This window comes from Mus caroli, unplaced genomic scaffold (genome assembly GCF_978045245.1).
Source record: "Mus caroli unplaced genomic scaffold, Mus_caroli_1 scaffold_8, whole genome shotgun sequence".
Lineage (NCBI taxonomy): Eukaryota > Metazoa > Chordata > Mammalia > Rodentia > Muridae > Mus > Mus caroli.
Window position 1 is genome coordinate 132,897,016 of NW_028227263.1, and position 22,551 is coordinate 132,919,566.

Consider the following 22,551-nt stretch of genomic DNA (forward strand, 5'->3'; position numbering starts at 1 on the left):
AGTTGAGTGCCCAGAACCAAATTGGTAGATAATAGTCATCCAAGATAAGCCTGAGCCCTCTTCTGACCTGCATGAACAATCATTATATATGGTATAGGTACGTGTATACATATTACAATACATAAAAGTAAACATTTTAAAAATATTTACTACCTTGTAACTAGACAGCTTCATCCTTTTAAGTTCTGTCATTAATTACATTCAGGATCCTACAAATTTGAGGTGTATAAAAGAGAAATTTCTTCTTTCTCTGCTATCTATTTATGGAGATGAAATATGAATGTGCCTAAAACTTTATTGTGCTAATCACTGAAGACATCCTCCTTCAAGAACACTTCAGGTGGATTCTTCTGTGGAATTAGAAAAGAATAAACCTTTATGTCTATTTCTCTCTTATTGATATAAAAACATTTTATATTCACTAGAAATTTTCCTTTAAGTAGATTATAATTATTTAATTAGTTAAACAAACTTAAGAATTGTATGTATGAGCCGGGCATGGTGGCGCATGCCTTTAATCCCAGCACTCGGGTGGCAGAGGCAGGTGGATTTCTGAGTTCGAGGCCAGCCTGGTCTACAAAGTGAGTTCCAGGACAGCCAGGGCTATACAGAGAAACCCTGTCTCGAAAAAAAAAAAAAAAAGAATTGTATGTATGTCAGATTCTGTACTTAGGTGGTAAAGCCCAGGGTCTTTTAATGAACATAACTGAAAAGAGAAAAGCAACAGAAAATATAGTTTACAGCCTTAAAAATGGGAACCATCATGAAAAAGGTCTGGCTACAAAATGAATCATAATTGCATGGATATATATAATGGGGGCACTTCCCCTACCAGGAAGTAGCCTTCACATACATATAGCCACAAGCAGATTCATTATAGGAAACAGCCTTTAGTAGGTAGATGTAGTCTCCCCAGTGTCAGGCAAACATGATATCTATTATACTATGGAAACCCAAGTAGCCTCCAGAGTGAAGATAGCAGTCTGCCCTACCAATAAGTAGCCTCCACATAGCAGGAGGTGGGTCCCATTATAAGTGAACATATTTTTAGAGTCTCACTTCGAAAATTAGAAATAATCTCAATGTGGCTTACTCCATCTGTTTCTTCAGATTGTTGTTTCCATCATCTTGATATGAAAGGAAAGATAACCTACTGGTGTGCAGACTGGAAACATAATTATGTGTCATGTGGGGAATAGATCAGTCTTTCCTGTGATTGTGATCAGACTCTAAGTACACAACCTATAAGTATATTATTTCCTGGTTTCTTACCAAACAGAGCACTTCTTGCAGGATATTTGCTCATGCGGTGAACTCTTGTTGGTCTGTGTTGCACCCATCTCAGGGCAGGCTGCTCCCTTGGGAAGCTGAAAGGCAGGGGGTTTGACTGCTGCCAGGAGGGTGCTAGGCTTCAGGGAAGAGCCTAGACACTGTTCTTGGGGTGGGAAATCGCAGGCTGAGATATGGGCATAGAGGTTTGGTCTTTTGCTCAGTATTGTAATGCTAATTACTTTCTCCAAGACCTTGTCCCCAGGAAGGAGAGAATCCAGGAAGTAACCCAAAGTGAAGCTATGGGAACTCCCTCCCTGCTGCCCAGCAAGTTATCCCTGATTGATGAATAAAGATGCCTACAATCTATAGCTGGGCAGAAGTGAGATAGGTGGCATTTGTGGTTTCTAGGCTTGGGGTCTGAGAAGAACTTCAAGGAGGGAGAGAAGGTGGAGAGACAAGGATGTGGATTGTGAAAACATAGCCATGAGGACTAGTGATTGGAGTTAAGAGCTTCCCAGATGATACATGGCAAATTATAACTTGGAGTTATTGATGGAAAAGTAGATTCTAATAGCAAAGAGGGCAGATATCTGCCCAGCTCTAGTGTGGATTAAGGCTTATTATAATAATAATAGTTGTGTGTCTTTTATCCAGGAGCTGAATGATCAAAAGTGGGGCAGAATCTCCAAATTGAAATTAAATATTTTCAACGATAAATTGGTTAACCAACATGTGGCAAGGACTCACTTTTAACAGAATTAATTTTAGATTCTTTGTTTTAAAAAGGTGTGTTATTCCTTTAAGACTAGGAAGCCAGAAAAAATGGTTCCTTAGCAACATTTTTTTTTCCCCAAGCTGCATGGGATTCTTGACAAGGATTGAAATCCATGCTGGTTTTGAATGCATGATTCCAGGGGAATGATTTAGGGGTTAAAGCATGAGCTAAAATACAGCTGTGTGCTCTCCCCTCCACCAACCAACTGAATGGCAAATCAGACAGCAAAACCCTGGAGCTACAACCACAGTCTTAAAATGCCATCCAACCTGGACTATTCAGTGCTACTGCTGAAGTGCAACTCTGAGCTAAGGACAAATGTCAGCTTAGTTGCGCAGGTGCAGTACAGCATCTGAGCTAAAATATAACAGACACAGGAGGAAGAAACAGGTGGGCCTCTAAATTCTGACCAGCTTGGACTACACAAGAATGCTAGGGAAGGACCCTTTGCTGATAGATACAGCCACTTGCAAAAGACAATCTACAATAAAAAAAAAGCCTCATTTTTTCCTTAAGAATAGTATGTAGGATTTTACTTAGTAATTAGTAGAAATGGCCTTAGTAATTAACAAAAATACACCTCAATCTTAATTTTATATAAAGAGAAAGGAGAATTTGGGGATTTTTATATACATAAGGTATGTTTACAATTTCCAATAGAAAAATTATGCTTTTGTGCTACTAAAAACCATTCTGCCCTAGGAAAGATATATTCCGCTGGTCATTGTGGAGACCCAGAGTCGGGGTTGGGCAAAGTTGTTTTGCTTTCATCAAACATAAAGAAATGCTATGCTAATGAGAGCTAACATGTGGTAGAATTTCAAGCCACTCTGAGTGGCCAGCTTATCTCCTTGAAGTATGGGGCTTCCATGGGAAATCTAATAGAAATGCATGAGAGCTAAAGTAAAAATGGATGATGTCATGCTGGTATGATCAATCAGTCTCTATAAACATGGGCTTTCATGGAAGACTATCCAAATATATTATACAGTAATGAAAGGAAATTTAAATAAAGTTGAATATAGAGTAGGATATTAAATTAATTTATATAAAGAGAAAGAAAAATGCAGGATATTTACTGATAGAGATATTAATTTACAAAAAGGAGAAAGAAATGGGAGCTGATATAAATATTTTCAGGATACATATATAAATAAACACTTAGGAGATGAAGGCAGGGAAAGACAGGTTCCTTGTGAGTTTGAGGCCAGCCAAATGTAAAGGCCAGATTCAATTCATCCCAGGATACACAGAAAAATTCTGTCTCAAGAAATAATAATAATTGTCTTAAATTGTTGTCATTATCAAAATGAAGGTGGTTATAAATTCACTGGTTATGATCATATTACAATTCCTCTATGAGAGAGGTCAAAATAGATCAGACCTAAATAAAAAAGGGAGCGTCTAAATTGGACTAGTCTATACTCTTTTTTTAATTGTATATTTTCTTTATTTACCTTTTGAATGTGCAATGAAACCATGTGCCTTCTGCATGCCTCTATGTCATCCTGTGTTTCAAAGGCTGAGAGAAAAGTTTCTATTCTGATTCCCAATTGCTTCCTTGGAGTTGTTCCTGTGATCCATACTACTATTTGTTATAGTGGAGCATGTGTTCTTGTTATATGTTGGAGCTGCTTTTGGGTATACGCCTCAGGTAATTCTATGTTCAATTTTCTGAGGAACCGCCATAGTCTATACTCTTAATGATGTCAAATTGCTGTATCAAAGGCATGCTATGTTGGGGGAAAGGCTCTGTGTTTGTACTAACAGGAAAGAAAAGAAAAGAAGGAAGGAACGAACGAATGAACAAAAGAACGAACGAAGAGATTCCTTCCTGAGTAATAAGGATCAGATTTGATGGAGGAAGATCTCTTAAAGATCTTGGCTGTGAACAGGAAGAAAGATATCAAAAAGATCAAACAGGACAGGTAACATGATTTGCTGATCCCTCTACATGAAAATGGCCCTGAAACTGGCTGAGACATTAAAAAAAAATAAAAATAAAAAACCAGTCTCTAGCCAGAACTTTAGCTATACATAGCCACTGGATTCTGTTGGTGACAGAGTCCTAAAGATTCACCATGTCATCATTTCATATGGCATGAATGGAGATTTATATTACAGTTTGGTTATATAATCAAACCAACTCATTAAGAAAGACAGTTGTCTCTTACCTGCTCAAACAAGGAACAAAAATTCATCTTTAATTGATCTGTAAACATTGCATACTCCATGCACTGTATTAATAAAAAATATATATTACCTCTAAGAGCTTTATGTTTGCAGAAAAACAAAACAAGACACAAAGCAAAACAACAACAACAAAAATGAAACAAACAAACAAACAAAACAAAACAAAATGAAACAAAACATACAAGAATGCAGGGCAGACAAGGTTCACCCTCAGGGATGTTGAGATACTGAGACTTGCTGTTCCAGCTCCCTGCCTTAACTTCATCAAAACTTAATTCCCTAAAGACTTGCTTCTAGGACAACTTCCAAACACCTTGGAAGCTCACTTGGTACAGCCTTTCAGACTGTTCCAGGAAGGTCTTAATTTAAGCCTGCACTTTCTCAGCATACAGAGACCTGACAAGAAATGCTACAGCTAGCTTTCTTAAGACTAACACTTTTTTTCCTAACTTTCTTGTGCTGCCATAAAGGAATTCTTTGTCTCAATTAATCAGGAAGCAGTTATAAGAAGAACATCATTCAAATTCCTTAAGTTGAGGTGGATGATTTTGGTCATTTATGAACAATAGAAATATTGTTATTTTAGAAAATGTTTTACAAATAATTATGGTCTCAGTCAGGAAGGAAATGAGATAGAGAGTTTAGACTCAGGGATTCCTATCTTTCATTTCCTCTTCACTATCTTTTTATTTCTTAGGTAAAGGTTAGGGATTGAAAAGAAAAAGAGAGGATATGAAAATATTATAAGACATAAGACAAATAAAATCAGATTATTGAATCTACTCTTAAACAAAATAATATTTTATAGCCATAATCTTACAGTGGTAAAGATCTTTCTATTTTGATGCAAAATGAGGTTATATTTTGTTACACTGGTACAGATTTTTCTTGTACATTAATACAAAAATAAGTTTTTTGATACATTGGTATAGGTTATTTTATACTAATACAAATTTAAAATTATTTTATGCATATAATGTTTATGTGTGTTTTTAATGTTTACTTATGGAGCTGTACTTATACATTTTTTAAAGATATAATATAAAGTTCTCGTTAATTTGAAAAGTGCTATTATGAATTGTTAAGGATGATAAAAATTCAAGTTAGTACCCACACTTTGGCCTTCCTTTTTCTTGTGTTTCATGTGTTTTGCAAATTGTATCTTGGGTATTCTAAGTTTCTGGGCTAATATTCACTTATCAGTGAGTGCATATCATGTGTGTTCTTTTGTGATTGGGTTACCTTACTCAGGATGATATCCTCCAGATGCATCCATTTGCCTAAGGATTTCATGAATTCATTGTTTTTAATTGCTAAGTAGTACTCCATTGTGTAAATGTATCACATTTGTTTAATCCATTCAACCAGTACTCCCCAGAGCTGTGGCTCTAGTTGCATATGTAGCAGAGGATGGCCTAGTCTGCCATCAATGGGAGGAGAGGCCCTTGGTCTTGTGCAGATCATATGCCCCAGTACAGGAGAATGCCAGGGCCAGGAAGCAGGGTTGGGGAGCAGGGTGGGGGGAGAGTATAGGGGCCTTTGGGGATAGCATTTGAAATGTAAATGAAGAAAATATCTAATTTAATAAAAACATTCAAGTTAGGAACTATTAGGCATGGTTAATAAATACAAATTAATAGTCAGATAGTCACACCCATAGTCATACTAGATACTAGTTTATTTAATTACAACAAAATTCTTTCAAGGTTATTCAGATAGTAAATAGCTAAGAATAAACAGTGTTTGACAATTCAGATATACAATGGTCTTCAAAACCCACAGAAAATTGCATTTAATATTATTTCATTATTAAAAGATCTTTTGACTCTGAGACAGCTCTGCTCCTGTACCCTATTCCACTTCAAAGAAGATGATGAACATCAATAACCTCCATGTTGCTTCAATTATTGCAAGCTAGCCATTGGACAAAGAAAATGTCCATGGTTTAGCTATAGACAAATCTGTCCAGAGAGGGCAAACAGACACAGAGAAGTCAACTGCCAAGCTCTTCCAAGACCGGTTAAGCAAATCTTACATAATTCCTGCTTGACAAAATATCTGTCAGATCTACTAGGCCAGAAGGCTGAAGATGGGTGCTCCAATGTTATAGAAACAATATTTGGGACTGTCTAGGCATTCAGTTGTCTCTGTCATTTCTATAATTTTTGGAAGCTGTGCCCAGCACTGCCTGAATACTCAAATAATATTTATTCCTTCTCATGGGGTTGAAGACTAGATAGTCAGAGTCTGAAAATTAAACTTATATTGTTTAGCATTTAGAAAAGATGCTTTAGGTCTAAGAAAATATTTTAAAGTTAGTATTTCAAATTGGGATAGAAATTAAGATAGAAACCAAATGAAATACTGAACTTCAAACTCACCAAGATAGGATAGATAATAGAATACTTTCTCCTGAGTTATAAAATATAGACTAGATATTATAAATGTATATTTTATAGTTTTCATAATTGTTGCATTTATATTCAGCTTATATCTAAAAAGAAAAAGAGTCTTGTTTGATTAAGAGGGGAAATTATTGAGATTTGGTGTTTGCTATCTATTGCAATGCTAAATAGTGACCTCAAGGCCTGGTTACCCCCAGGGATGAGAAAAACTGCACATAGACCAAAGTGATGCTATGTGACCTTGCAACCCAAGTTACCATTAATTGGTGAATAAATATGCCTATAACCTATAGCTGGGCAGATCTGAGGTAGGTGACATTTGGTGTTCCCAGACTTGGGGTCTGAGGAGAACTATAAGGAGGGCAAGAAGAAGGTAGAAAGAGGAAGAAGCCACTATGGGATAGATGAATTATGAAGACATAACTATGTGGGCTACCAAATTGGAGTTAAGAATTGCCCAGATGGAACATGTCAAATTATACCTTGGGGTTATTGATGGAGAAGTAGATCTTAATAGCATAGAGGGTAGGTATATGCCTACTCTAGTGCTGATTAAGGCTTAATATAATAATAAAAGTTTTGTGTCTTTTATCCTAGAACTGAATGATCAAAAGCAGGACAGAAACCTCCTATGGAGATTAAGTATTTTCTACAACATGCAGGTGGAACATTAATAGCCTTCAAAGAAAGACAAAACATTGCTAATGTTTCTGAAAGGAAAAAATTGATCTCTCTTGCTGAGAAGAAACTTTTATAACAAATTGCAAAAGGGGAAATGCATGGTGATCGTCTAGAATAGCAGATTTTCCACGGATACCAACACCTGTGTGGTGCATAAGTACATAATAGAAATGTTAATGTGGCAGAAATGTCTCAGGCAGATATATAAATATCCCCGTGCCCTTATTTAAGCCTTTTTACATGGACACTTTCTCCCTGCAAGGTGTGGTAGTTGACACCTTTGATTCCAACACTAAAGAAACAGGTATCTGAATGAAACAAACCTATAAGTGTAGATAGATACAAACTATCTAAACAAACTGGAGGATGGTTTGGTTGTATCAAACTTATTTAGAAAACAGTAAGTTGATCCCTCATAAGAATGTCACTAAAGTCAGATGTTGAAGGTCTCCCCACCAAATTCCATTTTATATATTACAACCAACATGGAAATTTTGGAACTTTTAGAAGATCAGTGGTAAGCAAATGGCTTAGTGGCATGGGCATATTCTAAGAGGGTACTGAAGGGGTCCACAACAGACGTATTTCCTTTTTGGAGAAAAGTAATTTTTCCAGGAAAAGTTATTATAAATTAAGTACATTATTAATATAATTCCTGAGGAGAAAGGGACACCCCAGAGGTATATTTCCCTAAACATATGAATATATGCAAAGAACAGAATTTGCACACAATTAAAATATTCTAATTAACCTTGTAGAAAGTGGATGTTATAGCACACAGAATGTCATAGGAATAAAAAGAATGGAAATGTCACAGGGGATGATGCCAAGTTTTAATTACCTTATATTTTAAATTACACATTAATTATATATAGTAATGATTATATTATGGTACCCTCATTCATTCATATTATGTGGTTATGTCATATTTATCCTTAATTACCTCATTCATACCTCCATTTTACTCTCTCTGGGGTTCTTTTGACCTCAGTAATTCATATTTTACTCTGATTCTATTTTGTTCTTTGTTTTCACATGAAAGAAAATGTAATACTTGCTATGTAAGGCTAATATTTTAAGGAGACATATGTTCTTTTATTTTTCTACAAATTTTTCAAGCCAATGATGACATTTGAAGATGTAGTAATTACATAGTAGAGGCAATGAATAACAGTTAGGAGGTGGAGAGCTGGTTCATTGGGGAAAAACTCATTGTGATTTTGCAAAGGAACTGAGTTCTGTTCCAAACAAGTACACCAGGTGGGTCACAACTGCATATAACTCCTGTTCCATAGGATACAGCATGCTCTTCTTGCAGCTGTAGGCATCAGGCAATGCACATGGTGCATATACATGCACTGAGGCACATGAACATACACAAAATTAAAAAAAAAAAAATCTCAGGGCCTAGGAGATTGCTTGGTGGCTGAGAACACTGATAGCTCTTCTAGAAGAGGTTTTATTTCCTGCGCTAAATGTTGGCACACAAATGTCTATAACTCCAGCTCTAGTGGGTTTAAGGCTATCTTCTGCCTTCTGAAGGAATATTATGCATGTGGTGCACAGTCATACATGCAGGAAAAATTAACATACACATACAAATTAAGGTATGAACACATGTACAAATATGTGTATATGTATGAAATAGAGAGAGAGAGAGAGAGAGAGAGAGAGAGAGAGAGAGAGAGAGAGAATTAGGTCTGGTCTCAAAGGTGTATTTTTTCATAAAATTGCCTATTATTGGATAACTCTTATAATAGGATTCTATGTATTTGAAAAACTTTGAAGAACTTGGTTCCCTTGGCCTCTCTTCTTGGTAAATTCTCCTCCGATGGCCAGGTTCAGTCTCTACTAACCATGTCTACTATTCCATACCTGCCCTATAACCTTCCAGATACCTCTGGCTATTATATCTCTCACATCTACATTAAAGATCTTCCCCTCAAAGAAATATTGGAGTAGTCATATCCACATTTTCATTCAAAAATTTCCAACTTTCATGGAGTATGAGAGAAAAGAAAGGCCAGGAGTGTGTTGGCATCTCATCCTTCAGGTCTAGTTTTCCAAATGATCCATTAATGTTGTGTGTGTCAATCTTTGTTGACTGCCATGCTGTAGAGCACTAAATTGTATGTATATAAAATAATTTATATTGGAAATTGATAAGTAATTCTTCTTAGTGTGTGTTATAATGAATGAGGCTGCTTTGAACTTCGCTGTTATTGAATCTAGTTATACATAGGCCTGCATAAGGAACAATCTCATTAAGTATCATGGATTGTTGGGATTTGCCTTTCTCAGTATAATGACAAAGATTTAGAAACTCACTGCAGCAGTAGCCATGTTTCTAGTAGCAATCCCAGAGGGTTGTTCTTTGATCTGTCTTTATTGACTCTTGATTGTGGTAGAATTTTTAATCTTTTTCAACTATATGATTTGGAAATTAACAAAATTCTATTCTCATATGTATAAAACATAATGAAATAGAAATTTTTCTTTATGATATTTGTTCATGACAAAAGATATTGCCCTAAAAGTAGCTACCCTGGAGTCAGCTGAGGAGTCAAGAGCACCTGTTGCTTTTCAGAGTACCTGGTTGAGTTGCCAGAATCCACTCCTTGGGATAGAACCACCAGGCCCTTCTTCATCTATTTCTTAAGTCTGTTCTTTCCAGTGTCTTGATATGAAAAGAAATATACTCAACTGTTGGGTACCATGGAAACACAATGTGTATATAGTGGTGAATAGCTGTGGTTGTGTTTAGACTCTTTTTTTTTTCCTATTTATTTTTCCTTGGATTTTTTTTTATTTACATTTCAAATGTTTCCCCCTTTCTAGGTCTCCCCTTCAGAAACCCCCATCCCATCACCCCGCCCTACCTCTATGAGGGTGTTCCCCCCACCTCCCTTCCTCCCACCCTGGCATTCCCCTACACTGGGTCATCGAACACCCTCAGGCCAGAGGGCTTCTCCTCCCATTAATGTCCAACAAGGTCATCCTCTGCCATATATGTCTTCTGCGCCATGGGTCGCTCCATGTGTATTCTTTGGTTGATGGTCCAGTCCCTAGGAGCTCCGAGGGATCTGGCCTGTTGTCACTGTTATTCCCGGATTATGAATTTATTATTCTCTGGACACTTTCCAAATAGACCAAATATTATGTGGTTCCCTAATACCATCTATCTGAACATTTAGAATTACTTTCAAATCACTGTGCCTTAATATAATCTTGGCATAAAAACAAAACCAAATTACACCAAAAATTTCAAAAAGAAATTGGAAAGTGTTGAGAGGAACCTTTCTTCACGAGTCTTTAGAGATATATAGAGATAGGCTGCTCTGGTTTGGGAAAAAACAAACAAACAAACAAAAGCAAAACCTGGTTCATCCATAGGAACATCTTCAGAAATGGTTGCCTTCAGACTCAGATCTTGGGACTAGGATTTTTTTGTGACTGTGACATGCTTTTCAGGCATCTTGATTTCCACAAAAAACACTTTTCTCTTCAGGCTCAGGATAGTTCTCTCTCTGGATAATGAGAAGGGGGTAGATCGCATTTACAGGATAATTAACACCACTATTTACTTCAATAGCATTCTAGAAAGTATTTCAGCCAAATTCATTGTTTTGATATCCTGTGAAAATAAGTCCATTTATGAAGCTATATGATTCCCATACAACACCCTTCTTCTGTCCAGATTCCCTAATAATCTGTTACCAATAACATATTTTGGGGTATCAGTAAGGATGTCTTTGTATTCTCTTGTGTTGGTGTTGTTTTTGACTTCTGATCCTGTGTTCTCACTTATGGCTCATTTCACAGCTGTTAAATTTTCCAGATTTCTAGAGTGTTTTGGATTCCAAACGTTGCATGAACGGGGTTAAATCCTTGATAGTGGAAGGAGGCAGGGAGTAAGAGGTGCCCAGGAGGTGTCTGAAGAGCAACTAAGAAAAGACAGAACCTAAAACGGGCTCATCTCGGGGGGGGGGGGCACTTTTACTTAATTTTGAGAAAACATGAGGTTTGAGAAACATTGTATGAAGATGTTGTCTTAGGAAGAAGTAAATTAGTATGAACAAAGCCAGGGGCTTTTTGTTCTCTCTTCTTTTTTCTTTCCTTTTCTACTTTTTACTGTTTACTTGTTTTTCAGAGGGGTTACTTGTAACCTAGTCTGGTCAGAAATTCAATAAGAATTGAGGATGTCCTCCTGCCAGTGTTGTGTTTGTACTATTGCCCTACCTCTTCGAGTATTTGTTGTGTGTGTGTGTGTTTTCTGATTTATTTAGTTTTTAAAACACTGTCACTTTATAAAGCCCCCACTGTTCTGGTACTCTACATATAGTCTACGCTGCTCTCAAGCACCCAGAGATTCACTGCCTCTGTAATCCTTAGTGCTGGGATTAAAGGTGTATGCTACCACCATAACTGGCATTTAGAAGTACTATAATTCCTTTTTTAAAAATATTTTTATTAGGTATTTTCCTCATTTACATTTCCAATGCTATCCCAAAAGTCCCCCATACCCTCCCACCCACTCCCCTACCCACCCACTCCCACTTTTTGGCCCTGGTGTATAAAGTTTGCAAGTCCAATGGGCCTCTCTTTCCAGTGATGGCCGACTAGGCCTTCTTTTGATACATATGCAGCTAGAGTCAAGAGCTCCAGGGTACTGGTTAGTTCATAATGTTGTTCCACCTATAGGGTTGCAGATCCCTTTAGCTCCTTGGGTACTTTCTCTAGCACCTCCATTGGGGGCCCTGTGATCCATCCAATAGATGACTGTGAGCATCCAGTTGGGTGTTTGCTAGGCCCCAGCATAGTCTCACAAGAGACAGCTATATCTGGGTCCTTTCAGCAAAATCTTGCTAGTGTATGCAATGGTGTCAGCGTTTGGAAGCTGATTATGGGATGGATCCCCAGATATGGCAGTCTCTAGATGGTCCATCCTTTCGTCACAGCTCCAAACTTTGTCTCTGTAACTCCTTCCATGGGTGTTTTGTTCCCAATTCTAAGAAGGGGCAAAGTGTCCACACTTTGGTCTTTGTTCTTCTTGAGTTTCATGCGTTTAGAAAATTGTATCTTATATCTTGGGTATCCTAAGTTTCTGGACTAATATCCACTTATCAGTGAGTACATATTGTGTGAGTTCTTTTGTGATTATGTTAACTCACTCAGGATGATGCCCTCCAGGTCCATCCATTTGCCTAGGAATTTCATAAATTCATTGTTTTTAATAGCTGAGTAGTACTCCATTGTGTAAATGTACCACATTTTCTGTATCCATTCCTCTGTTGAGGGGCATCTGGGTTCTTTCCAGCTTCTGGCTATTATAAATAAGGCTGCTATGAACATAGTGGAGCATGTGTCCTTCTTACCGGTTGGGACATCTTCTGGATATATGCCCAGGAGAGGTATTGCGGAATCCTCAGGTAGTACTATGTCCAATTTTCTGAGGAACCGCCAGACTGATTTCCAGAGTGGTTGTACAAGCTTGCAATCCCACCAACAATGGAGGAGTGTTCCTCTTTCTCCACATCCTCACCAGCATCTGCTGTCACCTGAATTTTTGATCTTAGCCATTCTGACTAGTGTGAGGTGGAATCTCAGGGTTGTTTTGATTTGCATTTCCCTGATGATTAAGGATGTTGAACATTTTTTCAGGTGCTTCTCTGCCATTAGGTATTCCTCAGGTGAGAATTCTTTGTTCAGCTCTGAGCCCCATTTTTTAATGGGGTTATTTGATTTTCTGGAGTCTACCTTCTTGAGTTCTTTATATATATTGGATATTAGTCCCCTATCTGATTTAGGATAGGTAAAGATCCTTTCCCAATCTGTTGGTGGTCTTTTTGTCTTAACAGATATAATTCTTGGTAAGAATTGTGTCTACTGAAATTCACATGCCATGTTCTTAACCACAAAGACTCTGTTCTTGTTTCAAGAATCTATGACCTAAACCCAAAAGACAAATCCTAAATGCCATTATGCCTAAGAAGGCTGGAGATTTCGGGATTAGAAATTCTGAAGTCTAAGTTACTCTAAAAGTATAACATTGAAAATTTGAATATTGAAACTTCAAGCTTCAATTCTGCTTCAAAAATACAAGATGGCACAAGGTAGGGTTAGAAAGCCAAATTCTGATCATGGATTAGCCACAAATTATGCTAATGATTGAATCTTCAGTGAAAAGATACATCATTTTTCTGTATTGATATTCATTCTTGTTGATGATCTTTTGAAATATAGTAAATTAAAGCAATTTTCGCCAGAAGAATCATTACTATGAAAATATTGCTTTCCTAAATATAATACTTACTCCATTATGTATCAATAGTTTCTTTCTTCATATAGATTTCTGGGGACACAATTGATTCTAACACTAGAATGCTTGTAGAAAGCCAGTAGTCTTTAAGCTCAGCATGTGGGTGATATGCCTAATGTAGTTTCCTGAGTTTGAGGCCAGTCTGGATTAAGTAGTGAGTTCCAAGAGAACAAAGGCTACGTAAAGGAAAATAACATCAAACAAACAAAATATAACAGACAAAGTGTATGCTTTAAGAAGTGAGGCTGCCCTGGAACCCAAAACTCCTGATTTCTGTCTACTCCATTATATTTCCTCCCCTGATCACAGTCCTTATATAATATCTATCACACGTTTCCCCAAAAGAACCACATGTCCCTCTCTTTGTCGAGAGAGATTATCCTGAATCACCCTCTATCTTTTCTATGATGTTCTTCCAACTCCTACTGGATGCCTTGTGGCCTCTCTCTCTTATTCCACTGTCTTATTCCACCTGTCACTGAACTGTTCAGGATCCAAAACTGTGGAAAAAAGTATTTTTGACAACTATGAAATCAGCTATATATGAGGAAACAGTATCATAATTCATGAAAAATAAAAGCCAATACATTGCTGTTATAATATTCCATGTACAGTGATCCTTATTCCCAGGCTCTGTCTGGATTTGTGCTTGCATGTTCCTATCCCATGTTAATTGCTGTTAGGAATGCTTTTCAACTCAAATCTAGAGCCATAACATCATCTATATAAGGGACTGAGAAAACTTGTAACTGACTTTCCACCAATTACATGACTGAGAAAATTGTAACTGACTTTCCACCAATTACATGTCATTGCAAAGGTGTCCACATCACAGGAGCAAATACAATGACACAGTTAGGCATAATTAGAAAAAGAGACCATCTATGTGTGACCACAGTCTCACAGGGAGGGATGCCAAAGGCAAAAAGAGCCAATGCTAAGAACATGAAGTTGGTCCATTGCAATGATAAATTTGGGGCAACTGAGAGCTTTCTCTAATGCACAGACATCCTTAAGGATTTCTGTAAACTCTAAAGAGCAGCTGAGAGTCATGAAGGAAGAGGATTCAGTGAGTGGTCTTTGTCTCCTTTTCTTCAAGTCATTTTGTAAAACATGGATTAATTTTTACTATGCAGTTGTCATTCATTCTTTGTGAACTACACTGTAGTATGCTCCATGTTTATAAACTAACTTATATAGATAAGTATAGACTTTTTAGAACCAATTGCACTTATTAGAGTATTTAATTATTTATTTACATTCCAATTACACTTTCTCTTTTTTGTCTCCTTTCAGTCTCTCCTCTTTATCTCCCTTCCTACCTCCCATCTATGCTTCCTCCTTTTCTGTTCTGAAAAAAGCAGGCTTCCCTGGGATATCAACCAGCCATGGCATATCAAGTTACCACATGTATAGTCATCTCCTGTCATATTAAGGTTAGAGGAGTCAACTCCGTAGGAGAAAAGTGTCCCAGTAGCTGGCAACTTAGTCTAAAATAGTCAACTGCCCTTCTCCCACTTTCAGAAGGACCACAAGAAGATCAATTTGTAGAACAGTAGCATATCTGCAGTGGGACTAGATCCATTTCATGCATACTCCTTGGTTAATTGTTCAGACTCTGAGGTCCTATGAACCCAGGTTACTTGATTCTGTGGCTTTTCTTGTGGTGTCCTAGACCCCTTGGCTCCTATACACTTCTTTGACTTCTTTTACTGGCTCCCTAAAGCTCTGACTAATATTTGGCTCTATGTCTCTTCATCTGGTTGGATTAGTTGCTCAGTGAAGCTTTGCTGATGTCAATTTGGGTAGCTACCAGTCTATGAGTATATAAGAATAGCATTAGGAATCATTTTGTAGACTTTTCCCCCTAGTTTTGCTTGGGTCTGTCGTAGGTCACTGTGTTATTCTCACTCTGGGTCCTGGTTCCCCAGGCAGTCTCAGGCATGGGTTCCTCCATCTCATGGTATAGATCTTAAGCTTGTCCCACAATTTCTGCATTATCAGTACTGCAGCACATCTTATAGGCAGACAAATTTTAGTTCAAAGATTTTGTGGCTGAGTTGGTGTCCCAGTCCCTCCACAAGAAGTCTTTTCTGGTTACAGGAGATAGCCTATTCAGGCTACATATCCCCAACTGCTAGGAGTCTTAGTTAGAGTCATCATCATAGATCTCTGGAGTTTCCATCACACTAGGTTTCTAGCTTATATGGTTATGCCCCCTGAATCCAATTATCTCGATTAGTACTGTTTCCCTCCAATATCTCACTACATGATCCTTCCTCTTCTCATGTCCATCCATGTACCTAGAACTATCTCCCCATTCCCAGGAGATGTTTATTATAATTCCCATTCATAGTGAGATTAATGTGTCCCAAGCTTGAATTCTACTCTTTACATATTTACATAGCTTCTCTTAGTGTGTGGATTTTAGGTTAGTTATCCTTTACTTTGTGGCTAATATCCACTTATAAGTGAATAATTATTATGTTTTTCTTTCTGTGACTGGGTTACCTCACTCAGGTTGATCCTGTCTAGTTCCATCCATTCATTTGAAAATTTCATGATGTCAATGTTTTTACCACATGAGTAAAACCCATCTGTGTAAATGTAACACATTTTCTTTACATACATTTCAGTTGAAGGACATATGGATAGATTCCAGTTTTTGCCTATTATCAACAAAGCTATTAACATAGTTTGTTGAACAAGAGCTTTTGTGGTATCATAAAGCATCCTTTGAGTATATACCCAGGAGTTTTATAATTGAATCTTTATGTAGTTTGAGTCCCAATTTTCTGTGAAACTGCTATATTGATTTCTATTATGGATATACAAGTTTGCATTCCCAACAGTATTGGAGGAGTGTTCTCCCCATCCTCCTCGTCATGAACTGTAACTTGTTACTGATCTCATCTCTTCTGACAGGGTTACAGTGGGATCTGATAGCCATTTTCATTTGCCTTTCCCTGACAGCAGAGAAAGGAAACAACATGTCAGAGTTAGGTTGGGTGGCTAGAAGGAAGAGAAGAGGGACTACTGGCTAATTATGGCTCAGGTAAATGGGAGGAGACAAAGACATAGAGACTCCCAAGTTTGCTAGAAGATTCTTTCCCAATAAGAGGACAGGACACATTGGCACTATCAAAAAGGAATGGGTGAGAGGAACACCCCTAAAAATGCAACTATGTGGTGGAGTCTGGTGAGATTGGTATGGTTTTCCCCTATCCCAACAATAGGGAAACAAGAAGGAGAGGTGAGCCCCCAAAACTCTGTTAGGCCGAGAAAGTGGCCCCAGTGTCCAAGAGGGAGAAGATCGGCTTCCCAGAAAGAAGTGGAGGGCTTAACTGTAGATTTAGAGTGAGTGGTGGGAGGGATGAAAGTAGGTGCCAGACTAGGATCAGAATCGTAAGCACTTGATTAACCTATCAGAGGTGATGAAAACAATTTAACACATCATTGATACAGGAGGTATCCCAATAGTCATGACAATGCCAACATCTGCATTGCAGTCAAATCACTGGGCACAGCAACTAGCATGTGTCCAGTGTTCAACCCCCCCCCCCCATTATTTCACACTTTGCATCTAGTAAAACATGTATTTTCTTATACTAATAATGATGAAAACTTATCAAGTAAAAATTACATTCACAATATCCAGTCTATTTGTATTTGGCAACTGTCCTGCGCTATTCCCGTCCCGCAGGAACGCACGCAGAACACAAGTCAAGACCTTTCGTGGTTACACTTTATTCATAATCGTGAGGTAGAACAAAGAAGGATAGAAACGTGTTGCTATATATACCCACAGGTGTGACGTGTTAATACTACTGGCGGTTCCACCCACAGTCTCAAATGTCCCAGGGGACGGACTAGTGACTTGGCAGGCATTTGCTCCGGCACATGCGCACAATGGAGCTTAGCGCCATCTAGTGACGGCACGTATTATCACGGCTTCCTACAGGCAACCTTGGAAAAATTACTCTAACAGCTATCCTAACTTGATGAGTTCTGCGTTTAAATCCTTTTGTATTAAAACTTGCATTTATAAATCCAGAATATCTTCTTAGACCTTCACCTGAGAATGCAGGAAGTGTAGATCAAGCATGTCCCAAAAGTATAGAAATGGAAGAGTTTGAAGATGTCCTGGACAGTTACCCAGGGTTTTTTGTGTCATAGGAGCATCATCTTTAGCCTTCTCATCTTGTATATCTGACAGACTTTTCTGTGAAGGAGGAGTTATAAAAGACTGTTTACATGGTCTTCGTAAATCTCAGCACTCAACTTTTCTATATACTGCTGTTTGTCCATAGCTTGGGTGATATTCTGTCTGTAGTTGAAGCAAAAGCAGTTTTTTGACCAGTGGCAAGCTTGCTATATTTTATATAATCTACATGTGAAGGTTTGCCAATGCTTATCTTTGCAGTTGAATTGGGATTCAGCCAGGAGCTGACATATCTCACTGTTAGAGTACTTTTTCCAAGGCTGCCAAGTATAAATAGACTGGATATTGTGAGTGTAATTTTTACTTGATAAGTTTTCATCATTATCTTCACTTGTTTTTTCTTAGGTGGGGAGTTGTGCTGCTTTTTGTACACCTTAAAAGTAAGGCAGACAGAGAAGGAGCATAGGGACTTGGTGGCACTATATTGGCGGGGCTGCAGGGACTGGGGAATGCAGATCAGGGTTTTTGTTAGTGGTCAGTTGGACTGTCTGGATTTGGACAGGGGTCAGTGCAGTAGCCCAACACAAAAACAAAAGTGGGAAGAAGACAGCGTGTTTGTCTTCAGAGTGGGAAGGCTCTTTGGAACTAGTGCCAGGTGTTACTTATGGTCTTTGTTTAATCTGAAGTTCCAGTATGGGTTTGTGTGGATCACCAGCTGTGGTAGATGCCAGTTGTGTATGTCCCACATTGGGTGCCAGATATAGCTTTTCATTTTGTGGATCCTGATTTTTTATTATTTCTATAAATAACATTGTTTCTAGGGATTGTTTCAATCCCTTTTTGAATGCCCTTACTTGCCATAATTAAAACATTTGACAGTTTGGATTTTCCTAAAGCCATTAGAGATTAGATTTTCTATTAAAGTTGTATTCATAATATTTTAAAACTCTATCATTTCTATGGCATGCCAATTAAATTCTTCTTGGCGGTGGCCACTGTCTGTTGGCATTTGATGTTTATTATAAGATGAGTTTTCTAACAACCTTTGGATAACTCTCTTGATTTTCATTATATGGTGATGCTATGAATTTTGGCTTCACTTTCTTGATCTCTATCTTACTAGCTTCCTCAATTTTATTTATAATTAAAAATTTTTTTTCTTCTCAGGTGTGACTACATTTTGTGAGAGACCAAACCATGGGTAACTAGGTCCCACAGTTACTCTCACCCTAAAGATCCGGCTGACCCTTTAAAGGGAATTATGTCTCCCCCTCCTTCATTGCCTCCACCTGGCACCGGAGACTGCCAGCTTCACTCCCTCCTTCACTTGGCGCCTAGAACTGCTTAGATTAAGGCAGCTTCACTGCCTCCATGTCTCCTTTTGGTGCCTGAGACTGTTTAAGGCACTCCAAGATAAACTGCAGACAGTTTTAGGGCTGACATTCCAAGATAAGCTGCAAGAAGCCTGTAATCAGCATTCGCCCCAGATGTCCATCTCTTTCTCTGTATTTTATTATGCCCCCTCGACCCCTCCCTATTTTCTCTCACTGTGTGCTTATAATCAGGCTCCTAGCCTTCATTAAACAGACCTTGACAACTCTTTGCTTGGTCTCGCTCCCCTTTCTCCGCTCATTTCTCTTTCAGGCCCTGGTCCTTCTCGACCCACGGAATAACTAAGTCCTGCTGGACGGAACAACATTTTTCATAATTTTTTTACATGTCTTTTTTTTGCAGTATCTTCCTCATTATTAATATTTTGTAACTTTTTCTAAGACATTTCTCCATATTTTTCTCATATATCTATTGCCATAGTATATTCCTCATTTGAAACACTTTTGTTTTATTTTATAATGTATTTATTTTTATTTAATGTATATTAGTGCTCTGCCTCCTTGTGTCCTCTGTGTGAGGGTGTCAGATCCCTTGGAAATGGAGTTACAGATAGTTGTGAGCTGCCACATAGGTGTTGGTTGGTCTACATGTGGGTCCCCTAACAATTGGAGCACAGATGTCTATGTTGCCTGCCATTGGATACACTTCTCATAACTGAACTGCCTGATTGAGCAGCAGTGGAAGAAAATATGCTTAGTCTTGCTGGGAGTAATTTCCTAGGGTGGGATGATACTCAAGGGGTGTGTCTCCTCTGAGGAGAACAGAAAGGGATAATTGAGGATGGTATTTATAAGGGGGGGACTGGGAAGGGAGGAGGGAGGGGGCTGTGATCAGGATATAAAGTAAATAAATAAATAAATCCTTGAAAAAAAAAAAAACAGAAGCACTAGACATCCCTTGGTCTCCCATTCTTCCTTACCTTTCACTAGGAAACAGCATTCCATCTAGGACTTCTCTTCAGGTTTTAAGCTGGGATTCTGTGCCCTACATTTGGTACATCAAATATAAATATAATTACTTGGGAGGTTTTCTTATGCCCCCTTTCCCATCAAATAACTGGAGCACATTTCTACTACTGCTTGAGGATATTTAAGCTCCTAATAAAGACACAGAGATGCTATTTTCATTAAGAAGTTGCTGGCATTATGTTGGAAAGGTTCTCATCTATTCTAACCCATTTAGACTGCTAATGTGCAACAAATGCCTCCTTACTTGCCATCTGGTCTCTTGTCCTGGCTCACTCTAGTTCTTGAATGTCCTCATGGCTACTCTTTGATCACAACTTTATGACAAATCCTCCTAGTCCATCCACATGATCTCTCCACCTTTTTTCTTCTCTTTCTGTTTAATTTTTCTTGGGATTCCAAGACTGGAATATAACTCCTGAACTTTTCTCATTTTATTTTGGTGTATTTTATTAACCAATTAGAGGTGATGGAAAACAATTTTTACACATCATTCATGAAGGAGATACTCCAGTGATCATGACAATGCCAAGACCTGGATTGTAACCATATCATTGGGCACAACAAAGCATATGAACAAACAGACATAGAAAAGAATCCTCCAATATTTTTATATTTAAAAATCATATGAATGTTTGTCAAGTTGACAATATAGACTTGTGGTCTTCACATTTCATTGTTGATATGACTGTGAGCCTGTTTCAAAGAAGTTCAATTGAAGACAGAAATCCCATGTGAATCTGGGTGATATAATCCACTAGGCTAAGGCACAGTCTTAATAAAAATGGAGTGAAGAAAAAGAACTGAGCACAGGGATGTGCACCTGTACTTTATCACTGTAAATTCAATGATATTGTATATATTATGCTCCTCCCTCCATAAATCCATCTTTCCCATTGCTTTTACCTTACCATTATGGACAAAAACTTCAGACTGTAGGGCAAAAGAAACCTTCTTTGAGTTACCTTTGTTATGTATCTTGTCAGAAAAACAAGAAAAGTTAATAACACGAATATGAAATTGTTTACCACAAATTGACTACTGATCACTGCACATCATGAGGTAGTCTGTTGTGAGAAGCTTAATATTTTCAAATTGCAGTTTTAGCATTGTCCAACATATAAAAATATCCACTAATATATAAGTAAAGAGAGATGACCAGGGCTCATATTCTAATTGGAGTAAATTACTGCTAGCCAAAGCAGGGCAAAACAGGATAAAACTGGATTTCATATTGGTGATAAGAACAAAGGGACAAAATATCAGAAAGCACAGTTCTACTATTTTCTACCCAATGCACTAGATATTTGGATCAGGTCCTAATGACTGCCACAAAGGAATAGAATGAGTAAGAGATGACAAATGTGCACACCAGGATGAGGATAGCCTGTGTGGCTCTGTCTTCAGGTGAGACTTTTAGAAAATACTGGACACTGTTGACATGCTTGACTTATCTCTTATGTCTATAGCAGATACTCACCATGGAGACGCTTGAGCAGGCTATGAGACCCAGACACAAGACATCAGAGAAGCACAGTAAGAACCAACACAGTGCAGCTCTCACATGGCTAGACGTAAACAATGAATAGTATGCATAACTCAATCTGTTAGTCACATCATTCTTGTAACTGTGGCCTGACACTCTTGCTGGAATCCTGAGGTTTAGAAGCAGGTGCACAAGCCAGCTAATTGAGCACTTGGTTGCTCTATATTTAAGCGCCATCCATCTAGAGTTGCTGGGTATGATTGTGATTGCTTCAAAACAGCTCAATAGGCACATGGCCCATAGTGACATATCCCTTGTTATTTGAGAAATATACATTATTTGTTTGCATCCAATGTCATCCAGGAAAATCACAAATAAAAATATGACATTGTATGTGGAATGCCTTTTAAGAGGTTAGTCATGCAGTTGGAAAAATTCAAGTGTTCTATAATCATATCTTTGGGCATTAAATGCTTTCCAGTGGATATCAAAATGACATAATAAAATAATATTGAGGAATTGCCAAGCATTTCCACTGTAAACTGGCAGAAGAAAAAATTCATATTGCAAATTTTTTGCAAGTCATTTTTATTCCTATTAAAAAAGGAAATAAATTTATCATGTTCTGGAGACCATCAAAATGTACTATGTGTTATGTGTATGTATTATTACATGCAGTTATCTTAAATAAAGCATTTAACACCATACTATATTTATATAGCAGGAATTAAAATGGATTAATTTATGGAGATAAAGAAACCTAGTGTTGACTCTACAGAAAAGTAAAAGTTGTAGATACAATATAAGTTAGTATTTGTATTCTTCAACAAAATTTTAAAATAATTATCAAGATCTAATGGAAGTATTACTTAAATTCCCACATGTTGTGACATTAACTCTT

The 22,551-nt window shown here is 37.7% G+C and overlaps 1 pseudogene; it reads right to left on the reverse strand.

Annotated features, from left to right (window-relative positions):
• Positions 1 to 21,202: 21,202 nt before the first annotated feature.
• LOC147003571 (vomeronasal type-1 receptor 4-like) lies at positions 21,203 to 22,272 on the reverse strand (annotated as a pseudogene).
• Between the last annotated feature and the right edge of the window lie 279 nt (positions 22,273 to 22,551).